Genomic DNA, 19223 nt, shown 5'->3' on the forward strand with positions numbered 1-19223 from the left:
CTCGAATAAGGCATCCAGCCTCTCTAGGAAGCCAGCTTTTCGCGGCTCTGGATCAGTCGCCGCCATTTTGGTGCTGGGTCGGCTCTGCTTGGATTGCTGCCTCGCCGCCCGATGGGGCCCTCCTGGTACCGGGATAACCCCCACCGGTCCATAGGGGGGGAACAAGGGCCCAGATTCAAGTTGTTAGCCGTCGAGGGCGACGAGGGAGCGGCCGCCTCCCCCGCGCCGGCCATGCTGGTAGGCCTCGGTTCACCGAGCCAGGGTTCCTGCATTTGGTGCCACATGCTTGGTGTCAGCGTGTAGCCCTTGCCATCAGCTCCTGGTTGGTGGTCCATTCGGCTAGTTTGAGGTCTATTTAAGGTATTTAAATCAGGCTAGTTTGCCACATGGAGCAGGAGCAGTTCCAGCCTGCGTCCGCTCAGCTCTGCGGCCAGGCCCCGCCCCCATTTCAATTATATTTTTAATTAATCTCATGTAGAATTTGAAGCTCAATGACAATCTTAAAAAAGGTAGAAAACAAACAAACAAGAAATGAAAACCAGAAACCAGAGACCTTAATTAACAAAGCAAAACGTATATATTTGTTGAGATGTAACGTGGTGACACTATTTAGGTCAATATGTGAAAATTTGTTGCTAAAAGCAGTGACAAGTGACATCATTTGGTAGTTGTATTAGACATAACACACTGTATTTTCTAGGGTATCATTCGCTCTGAGTGAATCTCTTTGAATTACAGCGAGGAGAGCCAGAATTTCTGACAGGCTGATTTAATGAAGCTCTTACCAACAATTTGAAGAGATTAGGAGTCTGTCAGGAAGATATCATTGGAAGCTTAAGGGATTGCTTTCTGTAGTTATTCCGAAATGACAGTTAATGTATGGGAAGCTTTCCCTGATAGCTCTGCCACAAAGGGCCACCGAGAGGATACAGCCATCAGAGGGTCATCTCTTTGATCACTTTGGCAAACGTCACACTTTCAGTAAAAATTAATAATGTATTTTGTGTCAACAGTTATGATTTGCTTATTAAAGAAATTACACATTTCCCATTATGAACACTATTTAAAGGGACAGTTAATCCCTGCTATGGACAAAGTAATGGGAGTAATATATAAAAAAAATATTTAAAGGAATACTGTTGGAACCATAACCACATTAACTCCATTATGTATGCATGGTCCCTGGAATTCCCTGGAGCTGTTTTACCTTCTAGTTTTAAACCGTTTTCAAATGGATTCATGCAGAAGATCCTTATGTTTTCGAGCTAGTACGAAGGCATTAGTTTGATCTGTGAATGGGCAGTAGTTATAAGCTTAGAGTGTCATCATGAGTAAAAATACTGCTCAGGGACATGGCGTTTATTATACTGCCACCCCCATCAAAATAGCTATTCTTATTCAATACATTGCTGAATCAGCAATAGAATTTATTTTTAACCTCACTGGACCAACAAGGATTTACTCATTGTAAACAAATGTTAAGCAGGAGATAGGACAAAATGTTTTACTATTTATTTTCTTTTATTTATGCAATTACATTATTAAAACATATGTACCACACATAGACCTGCTGTCATGTTCACATTAAAGAGGATCTTGTAGCACAGATACAATACATGAGTTTAATGCTTTTTTATTTTATTTCAGAAATTGGTTTAACAAAAAATTGTTTTTAAAAAAAGAGGGAAGCACCTTCTAGATATGAGGCAAAATCCAAGTCTTAGTAATAGATGTATTAGACGGTCTGAACCAAAACGCTGCACAGAATAAAAATACATGTGACACTCCCTATGCTTTTGTGAAAACGTGGTAAACAAATATCAGCATTTTACAGCTAGCAACGTACAAACCTGGGGGCACTCTTCCCTGGGTGACAGGTGGTAGGGGGTGCACAGGATGTGCACTGTCGACGCTCAACACTACAGAGCTGCAGGGATCTGTGCATTCAGTGCACAGAGTTATCTTAGAAGCAAACCACTGAACACCAGGAATAATGAGCCAAATAAAAATCATGTGTGTGAGTGTGTGGATGTAGCATTTGTGTGTGTAAATGTATATGAGTGTCTGTATGAGAACACAGCTGTGTACATGAATACTCATGCATGTGTGTGTGTGTGTGTGTGTGTGTGTATACAGTTGCAAGAAAAAGTATGTGAACCCTTTGGAAATAATATGGATTCCTGCACAAATTGGTCATAAAATGTGATCTGATCATCATCTAAGTCACAACAATAGACAATCACAGTCTGCTTAAACTAATAACACACAAAAAATGAAATGTTGCCATGTTTTTATTGAACAAACCATGTAAACATTCACAGTGCAGGTGGAAAAAGTATGTGAACCCTTGGATGTAATAACTGGTTGAACCTCCTCTGGCAGCAATAACTTCAGCCAAACGTTTCCTGTAGTTGCAGATCAGACGTGCACAAAGGTCAGGAGTAATTCTTGACCATTACTCTTTACAGAACTGTTTCAGTTCAGCAATATTCTTGGAATGTCTGGTGTGAATCGCTTTCTTGAGGTCGTGCCACAGCATCTCAATCGGGTTGAGGTCAGGACTCTGACTGGGCCACTTCAGAAGGCGTATTTTCTTCTGTTTAAGCCATTCTGTTGTTGATTTACTTCTATGCTTTGGGTCATTGTCCTGTTGCAACACCCATCTTCTGTTGAGCTTCAGCTGGTATACAGATGGCCTTAAGTTCTCCTGCAAAATGTATTGATAAACTTGGGAATTAATTTTTCCTTCGATGATAGCAATCCGTCCAGGACCTGACGCAGCAAAGCAGCCCCAAACCATGATGCCCCACCACCATACTTCACAGTTGGGATGAGGTTTTGATGTTGGTGTGCTGTGCCTCTTTTTCACCGCACATAGTGTTGTGTGTTTCTTCCAAACAACTCAACTTTGGTTTCATCTGTCCACAGAATATTTTGCCAGTACTGCTGTGGAACATCCAGGTGCTCTTGTGCAAACTCTAAACGTGCAGCAATGTTTTGTTTGGACAGCAGTGGCTTTCTCTGTGGTATCCTCCCATGAAATCCATTCTTGTTTAGTGTTTTACATATTGTAGATTCGCTAACAGGGATGTTAGCATTTGCCAGTGACTTTTGTAAGTCTTTAGCTAACACTCTAGGATTCTTCTTCACCTCATGGAGCAGTCTGCACTGTGCTATTGCAGTCATCTTTACAGGACAGCCACTCCTAGGGAGAGTAGCAGCAGTGCTGAACTTTCTCCAGTAGGCTGACATCTCACTCCAATTAGCTCTTGGAGATGTCATTAGTCTAGGGGTTCACATACTTTTTCCACCTGCACTGTGAATGTTTACATGGTGTGTTCAATAAAAACATGGCAACATTTCATTCTTTGTGTTTTATTAGTTTAAGCAGACTGTGATTGTCTATTGTTGTGACTTAGATGATGATCATATCACATTTTATGACCAATTTGTGCAGAAATCCATATCATTCCAAAGGGTTCACATACTTTTTCTTGCAACTGTATATGGATTTAAGTATGTGTAAATGAATATGAACATGTGTCTGTATGAATGTGAGTTTGTGTGTTTGTGTGTGTATAATTGTGAGTGTGTGTTTTGTAATTTTACTAACAAGTGTGTTGTGGTAATGCAGAGAGACAACAATAAAACTTATTCTACAGTTTGGGCTGAAGGGCACACTATACATTTTCTCCCAGTTTCCAGATAACCTAGGTACGCCACTGAGTTAAACAAGAGATATATGCAAAATAGAAATGAATATACACTTAGTAATAATAGGGTCAGTGGTAACATGTTCAGTAGCATGACTGTACAAATGACATAAATAAAGGAGAGAATTTATTTTCCTAGAGACGTTGTGTTATGATCCTGTGTAGATAGTATTAAAAATGGTGTGACTTTTTATTTATTTATTCTTTGGAAATAAGAACATTAAAGGATCTAATAGTTATATATACTGATTTATGGATCCAAGACATAACCTGATGGCTAATCTGGTTTTCGTTAGACTTGGAGATTTGTTTTGTAACAAACTGGGTGATCGTACACATTCCTGATTTTCGAATCACCATGTAGACTAAATACGAAACAAACTATTTGCACAATGGACCAGCATGTTCACTTTGATTTATGGTTAAAAATTCTTTCTGTGTCGCCCCACAAAAATAAATAAATAGATGATTGATAGTCAGGGGACATCCACTAAATATTGATTTAATTCACTGATCAAGTGAGAAGTGAGCAATAGAGGGAAAAAACATTAAAAAAATCTTCATATATTTCATATATAATTTATAAATAGATAATTATTTACTGTTTACTTTTCTCACTTGATCTGAGAACCAAATGGCAGGACAATTAACCTATCTGTGTACTACAAACCATATACATTCTATTTATATTTATATATTTTGCAGTATACTGATTCACCCATTTTTTTTGCCTTTTTATTTGTCTGAATTATTGTCATGAATCTTTATTTGTTAATAAAATTTGGACAAGCCGAAATGCCATATGGGTGATATACGGCCGCACTAAAAAAAATATATATATTTTCAGACAAAGTGAATCAGCCAAAACTATTTATTTTTGCCATGCACAAGTCTATTTTGCATCTTCTTCTTCATCAACAGCAGAAATAGATGCTTGAAAGAATGAATGTGAGATGAACTTTTTTCCTGTGATTGTGAGAATGATGAAAATACAAAATGCAAACGTTTATGACTTTGAGCCAACTGGGCATTAGGATAATCCCCTCTAAAGTGTGGTGGTGCTTCAATATAAACAATAATATATGTTTTACAATAATAATGTACAGCACTTAGAAACAAAACTACTTCTTCCAACACCAACCAAAATCAATAAATTACAAATATATAATATACCAAAGTGCACAAAATAATGGTGAATATCTAAATTACAATACCCCTTTGAAAGATATTATAGAGATCAAGGTGTCAGACCATCTTGTTTTTCTATATTTTGAAGAAGTATTTTATATACTTAATTTAGTTATTCACCATTTTTTGTGCACTGTGGTATGTTAAATATTTTTGTTATCTATCTTGTTTGGTGTTGGAAGAACACTTTTGTTTCTAAGTGCTACACATTATTATTTTAATACACATATTATTGTTTATATTGAAGCGCCTCTACACTTGTTTTTTCTGTGTTGAAATATATCCATTGTTGGGGGTTATACCACTCCTGTATGAGCAAGTTAAACTATACATGTTTACAAATATTTTCTCTTATTTGTTTATTTTTTGATAATATATATTGGGAGAGTATGTTTTAATGTTTTTAATGTTTTAGAAATGATAAAGTATCCATTGCCATGCAATACTTCAAAACCTGTTCAGTAAAATTAGCATACAAGACCAAACAGCAATTTTATAACATATAGATTATGCCAAATTGACATATATTGTATAAAATATATACCCGGTAAGTAAATAATCTAATGGTATTTTTTTGGAATGTATATTTCCTAAACAGTAGCAGAATGTTTTCATTATATGTGTATGTTACTATGGTGCCCTATACTGTATAGTGATATCCCATGGAACAGGATGTGTCTAAATTAAAAACAAAATAATCATTTGATGTCTGGTCATTATGTTCTATGGATATGGACATGCAAGCGGAAAGACCAGTTCATCCGTTACTTTTCAAAAGAACGGCAGTTAACAGCACAGATATGTCATTTGCCGTGAAGGGGTTAATGACTTTCATCATTAATTAAGGTCTATATTTTGAGAGCCGGTGGTTGGTGCTCCTCAGGAAAAATATTAAATCTAAAAAGCACCTAATTCAAGATAACAAGTTAACTTCAGGAGCCATCCAGCTTTATTGAATCAGGGTATCCCAGATCATCCTGTTGGCTTAATTATTACTGGCATCATCAAGGGTTCCTTGAACCTGTGCTGCCTGAGGTTTATGGACATACTTGAGGTGGGAGAAGCGGCAGATCCTCCACTCTGTTTTCTTTTTCATTGTTCATTCACTAGTTTGGGACCTGCCCACCCCTCCCTTTGGATTGATGAGGTTTTCTTGGTTCCTCCTGGATTTCATATCTTACTTTGCCTCTCCAGAGAGATTTCCGAAGATGTGCGAGCTGCACAAGGCCTCACTACCAAGATGGTTGGTGCCATAAGACTTACCTCACAGCCTCACATGAGGTACACACCTCATACATGGATCGTCTCCTCTGATTTAATTTGGGCAATGTCTGTGCGCTCTGCATTAGGCCTGGGCAGATTAAAAGGATGCTCTAGTAGTGGGACTATGCCTGTAGCTGGGAGCGGATAAACAAGCAAGGGAATTGGCTGAACAAATCTCGGTGTTGTGAGCTTAATTTGTTTGTTATACGTTTTCTTTGTTACTTTCTCAGCTGTTTTGTTTTTTGATTCTTTAATTCTGCTCATTGGAAAGACTCATATACTTATGATACCATGTTGGCAGTCTACTTAATTTTTACCCAGTGGCATCGTACTCTCAGTGATTAAGCTGGTATACACATAGTATATTTTCCATATAATATCCTACCATACACACTTGCTTATAGTGGAATTATTGCTGTTTATTTGTCTATGTCTTGAGCTCTGAGCACTGTATTTACTGCCTATTCTTTCATAAAATTAGGTGTTTTTCATCTGCCAGTTTAATTTATACCTTATAGTGTAGCGTTACCCTAAACATTTTGTCACATGCTGGTATTTTCTGCTGTGCATTATGTGCATCATCTCAATAAAAATTGATTGTAAAATATACAAATAATTATAATTAAGATATATAGCTTGACAACAGAAATGTTCTCTCATTAGACCCCTCAAACCTTTAAGCTGTAGACCTGTGAAGCTCTTAATCCTGTACTTTCACTCTTGTAGAAGTGACAGGCAGGGCATGTCACTTCCAATTTTACCAGCACATACCACATATTTTGGGCTTCTATTTATTTATTTATTTTCATTTCCTAGACCCTATAGATGCTCACAGCTTAGGTGGGCTATTGGACCAATATTTAGCATATTGATTGAGCAAAGTTCTGAAACCATTACTTGAAGACTCAAATCTCAGAGCAGACAGATTTAAAATCTAATTGAATGAAACTGACAAACACTATGTGTTAAGATTACTCAGATCATAGGGATTATGGTGGGCAATGGATGATCCCCTCTGTTATCTCTGACAGACTGAATTCCACAGGGCAGACAGCAGATGCTGCAAACTGTGTCCTTACATCCAATGCCAAAAATGCACCTCTAGTGGCAGAATATGGTGACATTTGTTTTCGCTTAGAAATATTCAGCTCAGAAGGATTACTTAAATGGTGCTTAAAGCTATGCATTAAAGTAGCCTTTCGATTTTTTGTTGGCACATACAAGGAATACACCCAACATTAATAATTATATTATATAAGTAATAAATGCAGACCAGTTCATATGTAGTACATGTTAAATAAATTTTATATATATATATATATATATATATACAGCCAAAAGTACAAGATAGCACTCCAGGGACTTCCAAGTCGAATGAATAAAACGTAGCTTTTATTAGCTCAAAATAAAAATCAACGTTTCAGTCTGTATCACAGACTTTCATCAGGATGAGCTTGCAAGTCAAATCCATAAGAATATATACCCCCAATATCCCCTTAACTTACCCAGGTTGAGGATAGGAGTGAAACCAGGGGCACCTGAGCAGCAGCCTGCTCGGGTCAAACAATTGACCCTGATGATGTCATAGACGTGCGCCTCCCGGGGTCGTTCCCATAGCAACCCAGTATAACCAACAAAATAATACATATACATATAACTAAAAACATAGCCTGCATACAGGAAGAGATTAGAAATGTTGAAGAAAGACCTATACACCCCACCAGGGACCATTTAGATACAGAGAAAATCCATAGAGAACACATGTTGGAGATAGACAGCAGGCAGAACTAATCGAAAAGCGATCAAACTGCAATTAGCCTGTAGCAACCTATTAACAAGATATAAATATACAAACTGTACTACCTAAGGAAAAGATCATGCATAACGAAGACATGTAACTCTTCAAAAACACTATTGAGAACCTAGATACAATCCTGAAAAACACCCCTACCTTCCTCAGTCTACTAGCCACTCTAACACTCCCGACAGTACCTGTAGTGTTGGTAACATGTGATGTATGGAGCTTATATACCATAATTCCACACCAAGATGGTATACAAGCTATGAGAGCACTTCTATCTCAGTCTCCCTACTATACCGGAACACCCATGGAGTTTGTACTGGAACTCTTGAAGATAGTCCTGTCTCAGAACTACTTTAGGTTTGAAACTAAATGGTACCGCCAGATTGCAGGTACTTCCATGGATGCGGCGATGGCACCCATGTATCCAAATGGATACATGCATCAGTTTGAGAGCTTACATATTCTACAGCCCTTTAAAGAACAGATTGTAGCATACACACGCTACATCGATGACATCTTTATGATTGTTAAGGGCACTACTACAGATGTAGAACAAATGATTCGGTCCATCAATAGAGCGTCTTCTAACATTGAGCTGACTTCAGCAATCAGTACGGAGCAGGTCAATTTTCTGGATGTCCGAGTTTACCGTGAAGGGGATAAATTGGCATATACATTGTTTACAAAAACAACAGACCGCAACACATTGCTGCATGCAACCAGTTTTCACCCGTCTGCTTTAAAGGAATCCCTACCATACTCCCAATTTTTGAGAGTTTTTCGAAACAATTCTGATCTTAAGAAGGCACAAATTCAAATTTCAGCTATGTGGCACAAGTTCAAAATGAGAGGGTAGAAGGACAGCACGCTAGAACGTGCGTTATTGAAATGCCAGAGTGAAGATTTGGCTGTTAAAGAAATAACACATGCCCCTCATACAGTGTTCCCGACTATATACACCTCGGCATTGAGTTTAATAACATTATTAAGAAGAATTGGATTGTTTTAACCAACGACCCATCATTACCAACTGAGTTAAAAAATCCCCCCATGACATGCTACAAAAGAAATAAAAATCTAAGGGATCTTCTGGTATGCACTGACCCCATTCATTGCTATCAACCTCCATCTAGCAAGATTAATTACGGATGCTACCGTTGCTTAGGTTGTGTGACCTGTGGACATATGCTGTCTAGCAAAACATTCACACACCCTCACTCTGGGAAACACTACACCATTTGACACCGCTTAACGTGTACATCGGATTTTGTAATTTACAAACTTACTTGCCCATGTGGACTGGCCTATGTGGGCAAAGAAGATTTACCCTTACGTGAACAAGTCCGTAACCACAGATCCAGTATACGGATTGCTTATAGAGACAACAAATCTGAGCAACCCGTGGCAAAACATTTTCTTGAGAAGGGACACTCGTTGCCCACCCTGAAACTGATGGCCATAGACCATATTCCACCTTTACGCAAAGGTGGAGACCGCAGTAAGCTGTTATTGCAGCGTGAACTTTACTGGATTAGGACTCTACACACGGTTCAGCCATTTGGTTTGAATGAAAAATACTCATTGCCAGTATTTTTGTAAATATTGGTATTGTGGTTTTGGTTGATAGGGAAACGAGAAAGCCCACCCGGGGGATAGGCATCTCTAATATCCTTCCCATGATACCGCTTTGCTATTGACTTATTTAGCAAGTTGTTGGCACTTATTGGCGACTATTAAGGGCTTGGAGGTAGCCCACCCTGGGGGATAGGCATCTCAGCCATTCTTAATTTCAGCCTATGACTCTAATACATTTTTTGCTCCTTACTAAAAAAACGAAAAAATTCTTTAGGATGATTCATGTTATCTCTTTGATGGCGGACGGGTTTAGGGTTATGTAGCCCATGGAGCAGCGTAGCTAAGGGGAGTGGGCCTTGACATTGCCAGGAGACAGGCCAGCTAGTGGTCAGTGGTTTGGGATTGGCCTAAGGATATGGAGTGGGTGGAGTTACATGGGGATTATAAGTAGCGGCCATTTTAGATCTAAGGATCACTTTTAATCGTCCCACCCACCCTCCCTTTGCTTTCAGGTGTTTCCCGTTTGGTCACGGCGGCGGGGGATGAAGAGTAAAGTTGGGGGGAGAAAAGAGTGAGATGGGGGAAAAGTTTGGAGTTCAGGGCTAATAGGACCTTTGGACTGGTTTGGTAGGTTCGAGCTTGTAGGTAGCTCCGAACCAGGGTGTGTAGGGGTGTCTCGGTATGCCCCTACACTGGTGGTGCCCTTTGGTGGCAATGGATGGTGCCCTTCGGTGGCAATGGTCATGTTTCAATGTTAAGTTAATATGTTACAATGTTTGGGTATTATGTTACGTGGGGGTGGGTCATTGTCAAGGGGTTAAATTGTAAACTGCTGTGGTAATTGTGCAGGCCAACGTGGGCCTGATTTTGACAATGACCTTTAAAATTTATGTTAATAATAAATAAACGCTGTGATATATTTTTGCCAAAACCCTGGTGTTTGTGTCTTTTATGGGAATGGGTATTGGTGGGGGGTTTTGTGCATATGCCGACAAGGCGACTGTGCACATGTCAAGAGACAGCCCACCCTGGGGGATAGGCGTCTCAATTACCCATTCCACCCAGTGCTAATAGGTTTATTACTATATATGTCTATAACAATGTGATTTTGTTGAGGACCTTTGCTTTATGTCCCTCGCTTGTATTATTTTGTATTCTGTATATATTATGTGATGTATGCCGGTCTATATAGATTCGGGGATGCATTGGTTCTTTGCTCTGCTGCTTGAATGTTTGAGTTATTTATGTATTTATTTATGTGTTCATGTTGGACTAGACTGGGAGTACACCAGTCATTCTTGGTGCCCGCTTCTCTTTAGATCACTGCAGCTCTACTTAGTGGCTATACTTGTGTTATAGTATAATTTAGAAATAAACAAAGATGTTTAAATGTCTATCTGTTCCTGTCCAAATTTGAGATGATTATATTGCGTATACGCAGAAGTAATTCAGACTGACACACGGAGTTCAGGTTAAAATAACTTCGAGGAAATTTTTGGCATCTGAGGAAAGAGCGGGCTCGCAGGCCCTTATAAGGGGGGTTTTGCATCATCATTGATTATCAAGATATCAGTAAATAAACATCATTAATTGGTTTAATTGTTAAGTGTCTGTGTCAATGTCCACCCATCAATATGATTAATTGGCTCAAAAACTAAGTGGTTAGCTAGGTGTCCTCCCACCGAGAGGTGGTATTGTTCTGGACACGGGTGTGGACGGATGGCTCAAGCGCCATCTTTCCCAGCATGAGGTTTACTCGGTGGAAAGGGGGGCTTGGGCGTCATTTTACGTAGTTAGTGATGTCAGTCTCGTGATCAGGTGCAAGGTTCTTTTATGAATAGAATATTTCATTAGTACAGTGTTCTCATGGCCTTCAGATTATACTATGTTGCAAATTACAGGAGATTCAGCAATTCCGGGGTTAGTCATGTCTTTATAGAAAATACAGTCTCTGTTCATTGTACTAAATGTTGCTGGGAAATTCTGTCATGTAATGTAGTTTAAAATGGAGGATCTGTCAGGTAATGTGGGTTAAAATGGAGTTAGTACAAAAATTCAATACAGGTTCAATACAGGTTTTTAATAATTCTACATCAGTTGTATCTTCTTGTTATTGTGCATTACGTTCTTTTCCCCATAGGTTTAGTTGGTGGATATTTAATCACCCTTTATCTGGCATCGTCTTTTCATGTTTTATCCCTTTTTTGACTAAGAGGTTCTGACATATATCCTTTACTACTCTTTTTACCCGTATAATGATATCTAAGGATTAGGAGTGATACATTACTCTTGGTACAATTATGCTTTCAATTGCTGTTTGTTGGTACTTTGCTCCCTGTAGTTAGATTTGAATCTCTGCAGGTTTGATTGCTCATGCCTGCATTTTATTTTTTGTATTTGTAGTATAAGTTACATGTCTTCTTTATGCATGATTTTTTCCTTAGGTAGTACAGTTTGTATAGTTATATCTTGTTAATAGGTTGCTACAGGCTAATTGCAGTTTGATCGCTTTTCGATTAGTTCTGCCTGCTGTCTATCTCCAACATGTGCTCTCTATGGATTTTCTATGTATCTAAATGGTCCCTGGTGGGGTGTATAGGTCTTTCTTCAACATTTTTAATCTCTTCCTGTATGCAGGCTATGTTTTTAGTTATATGTATATGTATGATTTTGTTGGTTATACTGGGTTGCTATGGGAACGACCCAGGGAGGCGCACGTCTAACACATTATCAGGGTCAATTGTTTGACCCGAGCAGGCAGCTGCTCAGGTGCCCCTGGGATCACTCCTATCCTCAACCTGGGTAAGTTAAGGGGATATTGGGGGTATATATTCTCATGGATTTGATTTGCAAGCTCATCCTGATGAAAGTCTGTGATACAGACTGAAACGTTGATTTTTATTTTGAGCTAATAAAAGCTAAGTTTTATTCATTCGACTTGGAAGTCCCTGGAGTGCTATCTTGTACTTTTGGCTGTATCTGTTTTCTGATAAGCACCGGGCAAGTACATCAAGGAAGGTGGAGTGCATTACTATTTTTGTTATATATATATATATATATATATATATATATATATATATATATATATATTTATATATTTGTGTTAGGTGCTCATGATAGTACAGAGTGAAATACCATAATTAAATGTAGGATAGTAAAAAGGGCAAGTCGGTTGTGGTGTGCCGGAACCGACGATGAGGTAGGCCTGAGAAAGAGGGCAAAAATTAAGTAATCAGATTTATTACAGACAACCAATACAGATACATATATCAACCAGACATGTTTTTGAAAGCATCCCTTAATTCTTGTACTGGGTTCGGTATGTATCGTGAGTAAGCGGATGACTTCCAGCGCCCCAGTGTTTTTCTAACATGAATTGGAATGTTGACACTGGAGGCTGTGGATGCTGCTCCTATGCGGAAGGAGTACCCTGAGTAGTTAGCTACATTGAGGCCCAGTTGAGTGATTAAAGACCTGACGTAGGTCATGAAGGTTGTAGTGGTGAGTACCGAACCTTGTAATAGTAGTAATGGTTGTGATGGTAGTAAATTATGATGCTGTATGTATGCATTAAGAACCCTGACGGGGCACCACCTGTTGTGCGTGGGATAGTATGGAATGTTTACTGGTATGTGCTGACTGGTTTTGGAGTGAGGTAGAGTCAGGATGTAATGATCCATGTGTTTTGTTAAGTGGGAATAGAGGAGAATAGGAGTAGATTGTGTTGTGTTGGTTGTGGTGAACTCTCTAGGTCATAGGAACCCATAGAAAGCTATGCATATTTCTGCTTTGATGACAGAATTTGTAGTGGTGTCAAAAGGTTTTAAATCAACCAGGCTAGACAGTGCTTTGAAGATATGGTTATCTATGGGTAGCCTATGTGATGTACGTGTGGGTTCAGATTTCTGAATGCCTCTGAGTATAGTCTTAATCTGGTGAGAGGCCATGAAACTAGTGTTGTTTGATTGTAAGATTAGCATATGGTGTTGAATGCCTGTGAGATAAAGTTTGATGGTGTTATATGACATTTTGAGTTTAAGATGGCAAAAAGAAGCAAAACCCAAAAAAGATGTCATAACAAATGGTTGCATGATGTTATGTTCCAAAAGGAATCTTTTGAATTGTGTAAAAGCCCTGTCGTATGTTTTGTGTGTATTTTTTGATAGTGCCAATTGGGACAGTGTCCTGCTATGATGCATGATGGTGTCTAGTCCAGTATTAGTTGTTGAAATGTTGGAGTGGTGGTGGCTGTGGGCGCAGCTGACGGTAGTGCTTGATGAAATGCCTGAAATTTAATGCCTGATGACAGCTACTGAGGAAGCTCATACAAGAGTGAAACGCGAACGCGTAACGCCAATCTCAGCCAATCCGCACTGACACAGGAAGCACCTCTAGTGGCTGTCTGGGTGTCTGTCACTAGGAAGCAATGTAAACACTGACTTTTCTCTAAAAAGTCAGTGTTTACATTGAAAAGCCTGCAGGGACAGGCTATAGACACCAGAACCACTACATTAAGCTGTGTGTGTGTGTGCGCACCTGCTAGTGAGTGGGCTTGCTTGTGTGTGTGTGTGTGTGTGCCTGCTAGTGAGTGAGCTTGTGTTTTTATGACAATGAGCTTATGTATATCAGTAAGATGGTTTGTCTATGAGGCTGTGTATCAATGAGCTTGTGTGTGTCAGTGAGATTGTCTGTGTCTGCATGTGAGTATGCTTACTGTATAATTAAAGGTTTTACTCTGAAAGGACCAATATTTTATATTAGAAAAATCAATATATATATATCATCTAGGGTGGCAAGACATAGCCTTACATATTACATGCGACTATATATGGCGCAATGACTTATGCGGCTGGCATAGATTCTTTTTTCCAGGGCTGCTTTGGAATCCCCAGTCCGGCCCTGACTATTTGTTGTTGCAGATATTATGGCCACATGAAGACACATTTTTTACATTATGGTGGCATTTTTAGGATTCTGTATTTCTAAAACTTCCTTCAGATTCCATACAAATACCTTAAACTAGGACATTTGACTATTGTTATTTATGTGATTCTACTGTATGTAACAGCAATTGGCATTTCACCTTCTAATCTGATATTTACACCCTGTATAACCTATTGCAACATAACAAATGCCATATTATATTAAAAACCTTTTGTCCATCCAACATTTTTCTTAAAGAATATGTTAGCAAACATTGTGAACAATTAAACATGATATTGATTTGTTTTTTTTTTTTTCTTCCAAACTATACTAGATACCGAATGCCCATTTTCAAAATAGTATCAAGCTATTTTTTTTTTTCATGAAAACAAATTTGTAATGAAGAAGTTACTAAAGTTGGGATAGCCAACATGCTAATGAAGGCAGCACATTGCTTACACAAGATAAGTACCTGATAAATTATATTGCACACAGAGGTACAAACTCGTTACAGACTGTTCAGCAGTCCTAACAACATGGAGTGCTTAGCAAGAAATTCATTTTATTTTGCTTACTTTTTGTTTGTTTATTTGTTTGTTTGTTTTTTTTTTGCTTTGTGTTGCACATCCCTCTTAAATGGTCAGCGATTTATCTCCTTTTGATTGATCTCTGCAATATGGTGTAATTGATTTATTTGGTTCCTCGTTCTTTCTTTTCTCTCTTTAGCATTTATTTCTTGCTCTGTAAGCATTAGTTCTACAAATTACACTTTTACTGTACATTAAGATTAATGTATTTGAATACTTATTTTGTCACATGGGTTTGTGTTGCCCACCTGGTTCTTATTTACCAAAACAAACCAAGAAAACAATATGTATGCCATAAACAGAATATTTTCTGTATATCTGATAAAGCACACATTTGTACAATACAATATAAATTGCTGGAGAAGTCCGGAATATCTGTTTTCTGCTACCATTCATGCTGCTTCTTTAACTCGGCCGTGGCTTTCCATGCACTCCCAGCTTGGCGTGCTCCCCTAACGTGGCACCCTGCCAAATCTTAGTGGGTGTCTGACTGTCGGCACAGTTCACTATAACTGTGAACTGAGAGTACCCGTGCCATCTGACCAAGATCATCAGGGGTTGCGCTCGCTGGGCATCTTAGGATTGTCCATCGATCATCTGTGTTTACTGTGTCCGGATTCGTGGAGAATAAGTACTTTTACAGGATTTTCTCATTTATTTATATATACACAAGGTTTTTTTGTATACATTTATTGATGTGGTTGTTTATGTTTTATACACCATTTTCTAGGATATTTTTACACATTTTATAATTCATAGTGTTGTTGATAAACCCTTTATTATTTCTTATTCTCCTTCAGATTTTCTGATTTGCAACTAGGATCACACACTTTGTAACTGTCAGTTGTGTACATATCTATGCTACTCTGATAGTTTTATCCTACATAGTAACACTCTGGGTTGTAGTTGTTTAAATTGCCTTACTGCCTTAAGTGTTACAATTTGTATCAGTGTTTGAGACCTCACTTGGAGTATTGTACACAGTACTGGAGACCGTATCTTCAGACAGATATTTATACTTTAGAGAAAGTTCAGAGAAGGGCTACTAAACTGGTTCATGGATTGCAGGATAAACCTTACCAGCAAAGGTTAACCCCTTAAGGACAGAGCTTCGGAAGCTTGTCTTTCACTTTGTGACAACGGCATTTTTTGCATTTTTTGCTGTTTGCGTTCAACTGCAATTTGCATTTGACTAATTTATTGCACCGACGCATATTATATACCGTTTTTTAAAGGACAGAAAGGGCTTTCATTTGATGTAACACACATATATATATATATATATATATATATATATATATATATATATATATACATGCTTATTTATTATAAAAAATACAGAAAAATGCAAAAAAAATGAGAAATTTTGATTTTTTTTTACAGTTTTTGCAATAATAATGTGTGCCTAATTAGTGCAGGTTAAGGAAAGTAATTAAAAATACATTCACTTAGTTGTTCTGATTTACAGAATATATAATGTGTCTGGGATTTTCAGTTTTTTTTTGGTAGTTACAGGTCACAAAGCACAAGGAGTAAAATAAACTTTTAATATGGAGCGATTTTAGAATTTGGTATGTTTGTCTTGTAAGCTTTATAGCCATAAAAGAAAACAAAATTGCCACACAAAAGTATATATTTATATAAAGTAGACACCACAGGCTATTTACCTAAGGTTCTTTTGACACTTTCTACATAGCCATTTTACCGCCAACCTCTGCTAAATATTGGAGTAAAATTGTGTTTTTTGGGGGTTTTCGCACACAAACTTATAACAAAGAACTTCTCATGTGTATTTTGTAAAGTTGGTGTGTGCTATTCCTGTACAAAGTTTTATTATGTGTTCAGTTACTTCTGCTGAGTACAACGGTACCCCCATTGTATGTCTTTGGCACTATTTCGTGAAGCTACAGTGCCATATAGGAGACCTGTCCTTTTCAGTATTCACAGTAGAATTTTAAGAGACGGATTTAATGAGCCTATGCTTCCATTTGGGGTATTATAACAGTTTGACTGTTCAAAAAAAAACCCACAAAGGCCTACCATTTGTAAAAGTAGACACCCCAGGGTATCTCATAAGGTGCATATTGTGCCTTAACATGCCCCCATTTTTTTACCATTACATGCCAAAGTATGTGGTAAAAAATAATTTTGTGCATTTTTTACATACGGATTGCATTTTTGCTGGGCATTTTGTATATTTCATATGTGCCACTAAGTTCAAACCCCCCAAATTATGCTCAGCTAAGTCTTCTGAGTAAAAGGACACCCCCATTGTATGTCTATGGCACTATTTCGTGAAGCTACAGTGCCATATAGGAGACCAAGCCATATCAGTTTTTACCGAACTTTGAATTTTGACGCCGGGCCTAAGTGCAATTTCCAAGCATCTTCGCAGGTTTTAAATTCAAACTACCCCACAAAGGCCTACCATTTCTTAAAGTAGACACCCCAGGGTATTTCAAAAGGCATATTTTGAACCTTAGCGTGGGATCATTTTTCCGCTAGCGTGTACCAGGTGTAGTGGTAATAAGCGTTTTTTTCTGCCTTTTTGACACACAAAGTGAGTTTGCACAGTATATTTTGCAAACCATATGTGTACTACCACCGTATAATACTTAATATGTTGCTCAGCTACGTCTGCTGAGTACAAAAATACCCCCGTATGTACCTTTGCCAGGTATATGTGGACATCGGAGGGGCACATTTGGGACACAGCCATTCCATTTTTTTTTCCAACTTTCAATTTTTACGCTGTGCCCATGTCCCATTTTAGAGTATTTTACCAGGCTATATAATCCAAATACCCCATAAAGCCATACCATTTCTTAAAGAAGACATCCCAGGGTATTTCAAAAGGCATATTTTGAACCTTAGCGTGGGATCATTTTTCCGCTAGCTTGTACCAGGTGTAGTGGTAATGAGCGTTATTAAATGTATTTTTTTACTTTTTAAAACTTTTTTTACTTTTTAAAACTATTTTTTAAACTTATGTTTTGCTTATTAATTTTTTTAAAGTTTCCTAAACTTTCGTAAAACTTTTTTTTACAGATTTAACATTTTCTAAGCTTTTTTTTTACGTTAACCCCTAACTAGCAGTAAGCAGCACTAACAGCAAAATTCCCCATTTTCCCATAACTCCCACCCACCCCAACTAGCAAAATATTTAATTATACAATATTTAAATTAGTTAATTAAATAAATTTAACCCCTGAGGGTTAAAAAATAAATAAAAGTTAATCGTCAGGGGTTAAAAAAAAATTAGATCACAGTATAATACTGTGATCTGTATTTTGATCACTGTAGGCAGTGATCGACTGGCAGGGAAGGGGTTAATTTTTATTTGGACTGGGTAAAGGGTTTATTTTTTTACATTTTTTACTTAAACGTTATTAAAACTTTTTTTAACTTGATTTTTTAACTTTTTAAAGCTTATTTTTAAACTTTTTTTAATGTTAACCCCTAGTTAGCCTAATACTAAATCCCCCAATTCCCCACTAACTTCCACCCTCCCCAGCTAGCTAAATTTATAACTTTAAAATATTTAAATTAATTAATAAAATAAATGTAACCCCTGAGGGTTAAAAAAATAATAATTAACCCTCAGGGGTTAAAAAAAAATCAGATCATAGTAAAATGTAATCCCTGCCAATTGATCAATGTAGTCAGTGATCAATTGGCAGGGAAGGGGTTAATTTTATATTAAAATGGGTAAAGGGGGGTGGGATTTTAATTAAACTTTATTGTTTTGTCACCAGGGGGCAGGATCAACACTGATCCGTCTCCCTGCACTTCACACTGAACCCGGAAGTGCAGGGAGGCGTAGGTGAGTATAGAGAGCACATGTGCCCGCTCTGGCATGCTGTCAGAGCGGGCACATGTACTGGGACAGCCGGATCCGGTGCTCCCGGTCTGCCTCTAATGCAGAGGCAGACCGGAGCACCATTAACCCCACGATCGCTGCGATTGCGGTGATCTGGGGTTAATTATAACGGGTGACGGACGAGGTCCGTCACTCGTCGTTAAGGCAATCCCCTGAGTGACGGACCTCGTCCGTCACTCGTCGTTAAGGGGTTAAAGAAACTGAACATGTATAACTTGGAGCAAAGACGAGACAGGGGGATATGATAGAGACATTTAACCCGCTTAACCCCATTCAGGACGGAGTCAATA

The sequence above is a fragment of the Pelobates fuscus genome, chromosome 5, assembly GCF_036172605.1.
Source record: "Pelobates fuscus isolate aPelFus1 chromosome 5, aPelFus1.pri, whole genome shotgun sequence".
Taxonomy (NCBI): domain Eukaryota; kingdom Metazoa; phylum Chordata; class Amphibia; order Anura; family Pelobatidae; genus Pelobates; species Pelobates fuscus.